The sequence below is a fragment of the Pinus tabuliformis genome, chromosome 6 (assembly GCF_031772625.1).
Source record: "Pinus tabuliformis cultivar Carrire ecotype Pingquan chromosome 6, CPIR1, whole genome shotgun sequence".
Lineage (NCBI taxonomy): Eukaryota > Viridiplantae > Streptophyta > Pinopsida > Pinales > Pinaceae > Pinus > Pinus tabuliformis.
In genome coordinates this window covers 1,713,369,290-1,713,375,337 of record NC_142292.1, presented here as the reverse complement: position 1 = coordinate 1,713,375,337, position 6,048 = coordinate 1,713,369,290, and positions in this window count along the sequence as shown.

The following is a 6,048-nucleotide window of genomic DNA, read 5'->3' as shown; positions in this document are numbered from 1 at the left end:
TCATTTCCAAAAGAGACTTTCTTTCCCTTTTCTAAATTAGAATAAGACTCAAGTTTTTCTTTATCACCTGTCATATGCTTCGAACATCCACTGTCAATGTACCATAGATTTTCTTGTCCTTCTGCATAAAATGCTATCCCACATCTTTCTGTTTGAGGTTCCTTTATTCTCCATGTTTTGGTGCCTGAGGCTTGTTCCTTTTTCTGTTCTTGTACCTTTCTTTCCGGAAACCTGCTTCTGCATTCAAAGTCTTCATGTCCAAAATTATTGCAAATAGAACATTCAACTTCATTTTCGAGAGCTGAAAAGTTGTTATAGGTCCTTTTTGTAATCCCTGTCATACTTCTTTGTTTTTGAGCTTCCCTAGTCATGATTGTTTTATACGCAACACATTGAGCTGCTTTGTGACCAAAGTTATGGCAAGAAAGGAATTGTCCATTGAAGAAGCTTCTGCGATTATTGGATCTACCAGCCAACTGATTGTAATTTCTATTTTCATCTATTCTTGAACCAAATTGAGAAGATTTTACCTGTGGCTGGTTGTGGCTTTTGTTCACCCTTAAGCTGGATTGCCCCTGATAGTTTCTGTTTGACATTTGTCCCTGCTTTACCTGATGATCTTCCTTGTGCTCTTGCTCATTTCTTCTTGCTGCATCAAGATAACTTTTTGAAGTGGATGCTTGAGAAGTTTCTCCATTATAGCCCAAACCTGTCTTATTTAGTGGAGACCGCTGCACACTGATAATCTCATCCAAAGTTTCAGATCCTTTGACAAACTTGAGATTAATAGTTTTTGTTTTCTCAATTTCTTTTCTAAGACCAACAATTTCACCTTCTAATTTTTCAAGATGTTTTTCCTTTTCATCAATTTGGAATTGTAGAGTATCAATAATCATGTTTTTTTCTTCTATACATCTCTTGAGTCTAGTAATTTCATCATAAAGGTTATCCACATCTACAGCATCCTCATAATCATCATCTTCAAATGCCATTAACAATCTATATTTATTACCTTGTTCATCTTCATCACTGTTTGATAAGCCATCACTATCTTCATGGGTGTAGTAGCTTTTCTTATTTGCACTTTGTTTCTTATTCCATCTAACTGGTTCCTTTCCTTTATCCTTATAAGAGCATTTTGCAGCATAATGACCTACTCTTCCACAAGCAAAGCATTTGAAAGGTAGCTTACCTCTGAACCTTCCAGAACCTCTTTGAAGATTTCTGACAAAATTTGATTCTTCTTCTTCTTCTTCTGGATCATGGCTTGCTTCATAGTAATCTTCTTTGCCTGATGCTTTAAAAGCAGCCTCCCTTCTGTCTGATGGTCCTCCCTTTCTCATTTCATAAGCAGTTAGAATTCCATGTAGCTGAGACATAGTAAGAACACGGAGATTTTCTTTTTCTTCTATTGCAGATACTTTGGATTCAAACTTGGGGGATAATGATCTTAGAATCTTTTGAACTACTATAGACTCCTTTACTTCTTCACCCAAATTTTTCATACAATTTACAATCTCATCTACCCGAAGAAAATAATTAGCCACACTTTCATCATTATACATCTTGAGAGTCTCATATTGAATCCTGAGAGTTTGAAGTTTAGCTTGTTTTACCTGTTCATCTCCTTCATAGCTTGTGATCATTTTGTCCCATATTTCTTTTGCTGATTTGAAGTGCATTACCTTCATGAATTCTGTTTGGGATATACTTCCTAATAGAGTACTGACTACTTTTGCATTTGTTTCATACTTCTTTTTCTCAGCTGGATCTGTAGGAGTAGCTGAAGGAAAAGCATAGCCTGTTTCTACAATGTCCCAAACTTCAGTACCAAGAGATTGAAGATATGCAGTAACTCTTACCTTCCAATAATTGAAGTTTGTCCCATCAAAAACTGGTGGCCTGATTGATGCTTCTCTCTCGTAGTTGCTCATGATGAACGATCTACCTTCAAGCGATCAAGCTTTTCTGAAGGACCTGCTCTGATACCAATTGTTGGAAATAATACTGAGAGGGGGGGTGAATCAGTATTATCTAGCAATTTACCAAATCTTCCTTATTTGATCTTTTGAATTATTCTTGCATATCAGTACCATAAAACAATGAGCATGAATAAAGAAAATAGACAGTCACACCAAAGAACACAAGATGTAAGGTGGAAACCCAATGCGGGAGAAAACCACCTGCTGCAATATGTCTCTATCTTCTTTCAAGAAATTCTTTTTACAATGATTTTGTAATGGTGCAGTCCTTTACCAGCACGCAGGCTGCAACCTGCAGAGAGCTACAACTCTCTCTCGTTTTCCAGTCTCTCCTGGAGGGGAGCTACAACCCCCTACTTCTTTTCATGAAGAATCAAATGATCAACAAGTATACAACAGATACAGTCTACTACAGATATCAGATCAATAGTTACAGAAACAACCCAGAACACTTTATGAACAGAAATATACAGTCAACAGATCATCTTAAGACAGGGACGCATATTTTCTTTCTGTGGCCTGCGACTGGACATAGTCTACCTTCTACTGTTCTGCGTGCAGACGCACTGTTCCTCTATGCTTTGCTGCGACCGACGCACCCAGCATAACTATCGCGCCGCGTCTTTCGCTTCAGAGACGCACCCAATAACACAGTCGCGCTGCGTCCTTTGCCTCAGAGACGCACCTGAGCCTTTACTATACTGCGTCCCGACGCACTTGCCCTTCACTGAACCTGTGTCCCTTCAGATATAAGAAATATGAGGACTTCAGAACCAACCCAAACTCTCAGATCCACAGATCTGATCATGCGCCATAAAGATCATAGTCTATTAGAAGATTCGCCCTTATAGATCTGGACTAGATCTCACCAAGAGATAATCAAGATGATGCCTAATCCAAATGAATTCCTCTGCTTTATATAGGCAAGCTTCTCCCCAAAACATGGAACAATATCACGAGCCGACACCATAGAAACACAAAACCGTCGGCTAGATACCACACAAGAAACCCCCACGTGCTTTTCTCTGCCTTGAAATGTGTGCACTGGGCGGACGCACCTCCTGAACGGCTGGCCTGCGTCCCTGGACGCGGGTTCTGCATGGTATGCCTGCGGGGACGCACTTGCTGAACATATTTCCTGCGTCCTTCTTGATTTATCACCTGAATGGGTTTGCCATCAAGGACAACACCTGAATCATAATGCCAACATTCAATATATTTCTTACCATGAATTCGAAAGTAATAAAAGTTTTTCTTTTTGCTTTTCTTAAACCATTTATTTCTAGTATTCCTTCACCCATAGATTCCTAAGTATTTCAGAAATCTCGAGATAAAAATATATTACTTCTGCAGTTATCCCAACACTCCAAGAGTTCAAGTTGTTATAATGTAGATATACGAATCCATTGAATTCCATGTATGTTGAGGCATCTTCACATTGAGATTATGTGATTTGGTAACTTCATGGCAGTTCGATGCACTTAAGTGAGAAAATAAATGTAAATGCCTTAAACCTCAATGAGTGCATATTAAATGGGTTAATACTCACATGGAGTATGAGTTTATAAAACTCAAAAGTAAATTCAATAAAATTATTATAATATATATATATATATATATATATATATATATATATATATATATATATATATATATAAATTTAAATTTAAATTTAAATTTGGGGACATTGAATGAAACCTATACATGTTTTTGAGATATGAAGTTCTCCCTTATTGTTAACATTATTGGATGGTGACTATTGATGGAACCCCTAAATGTTATGAAGTGTGAAACCATCATTCTCAGTGAATATATATTATGCGAACAATAGACTAACACAATATATATTTTAGACAACAACATGTGAATGTATATTATTTGAATAGTGTGTGGTGAATGTACACTATTTGAATGGTGTATGGTGAATGTACATTATTTGAATGGTGTGTGGTAAAAAGGAGTATAATGTCATTTAAGTAGGTTAAAACAACATATATTTTAGACAACAACATAAGACTGCATATTATTTGAATGGTGTGTAGTAAAATGGAGCATAGTATCATTTAAGTAGGTCAACACAACATAAATTTTAGACAACAACATGTGTTTTATGTTATATTTAGTAAAACAATCAATTGGATTATTAAACTATTTAAACATTTAGTGCATTTTCATTTATGGGAGATGATTTTCATCTTATTTTACTATGACCATCATCTTACTTTACTTAGCAATGGAGTACAATCAAGTTATATGGCAAGGGGGAATTTTTGACAAGGCATCTGATATGGTTTATTGATTGAGAACCCTCTTAATTAGTGAATAAGATTATAGTAAGGTGGGTCATTTATGCACCTTAAAATCCTATAGGATCTATGCATTATTTTCAATTTCATTGCAAGTGGAAAATTACATTCATTCATGGTGAAAATTACATTCTTTATATGCCATGAGTAGCACTCAAAAGACCATCCAAAGATAATTGTGCCATAAACATAGTTTGAAACCAAAACAACAACCCAAAAAAAAATGTTGTAGCCACAAACTATCCAAAAATCATACATCGTTTTAATTGTATCAAGAGTTTACAATAAAAGTTGTTGTCACAAAAAAAATGTCTAAAGCAACAAAACTATCCACTAAAAACTATTGACCGATGACATAAACATAGCATAAATAGAACTAAATGGGCGACTAGTCCTGAAACTCACTAAAAGTACTACAAAAAACTGTAATTGAAGCTGTCATGGAAGGATAAAAGCATAGTTTATTGTTCTTCTTGAAGCCCTTAAATGAAAGTGCGATGATGGTATCCATTCCCTTGATCATGATTGCACTCCACTATATGCCATGAACCCAGATCTTGTGTAGTACCCGATTTAGAACGTGCATCGACTTTTCTATTCCTTTCCTTGTAAATATGAGCAACACATATTTGATCAAAATAAATCTTTAACATGTTGATGTCTTATAGAATAGGACATAGGATGTAAATATGATGTTCAGAAATGTTTTTGAACAAATTAACAATTGTCTTTGAACCACGAAAAATATGAATCATCAGATTCCTGATTCTAAGCAAAATAACATGAGAAGTTTCAGATCCATTATTTTTGCATAATTGTTTTTCCCTAATCCTAGACTAAATTTGATCTTGAAAGAGTGGCTATGTGATAAATGAAGGACTACCCCACCCCAATAGGAGTCCTCTTAAGAAGAGGCTCCATCGAAGTGTGCCCATAGAATAGAGAAATCAATAACTTCTTCAACAATGGGACGTGAACACATAATGAGATAAAGTTTTAAGATAAATGCATGTACCACGAAATATTAGGTTGCCACAAAGTCTGGAGTAACATGTTTATCTAGAAAACAACAACTTTTCTTGCAAGCCAAATTCCCCACGACAGTAGGAGAGGAAGAGCATGAAACTTTTTTGGAGTAACAGAATTCCACCAAGATTACTAGGCAAATGTATAAGACATTTCATGCCAATGAAAGCTGAATTCCAATTCAATAAAGAAAATGGATAGAAGATAAAAAGCTGATTTAGAGTCTCCCCTTTGTTTTTACATAATGGACACTGCTTTGGACTAATGATATCTCATTGAACCATATTATCTCCTGTGGGAACCCGATTATCCAGGATACATAATTGGAAGGGATGTTCTTTTGTAGGGAATTTGATCTTCCATAGAATTTTCCACCACCTGGAGAGAAAAGGGGGCTTCATACCTTCGATTAGAAAGACATATGCCAATTTAGGGGTGTAGTTTTAAAAGATTGCAAGAGTACACATTAGTGAATCCTCCCTATCCTTGATGCAAACATCATATTCATTTAGATAGGCTATGAAATGTCGTTAGAGATCGTCCTAGTTTCCTTGTAGATTAAGGTGATGCGTTGAACGCCAGCCCTGCCCCCATATTGAGGAACTTTCCTCATCTGCAACGTGAGCCAATGTTTCAAATCCAATTGTTGAAATATGATCTACCATATTTGTGGGAGACAGTAGTTTGGGCCACTCGCAACCCATGGATCTGATCCAATTCTAACATGCTCCTCA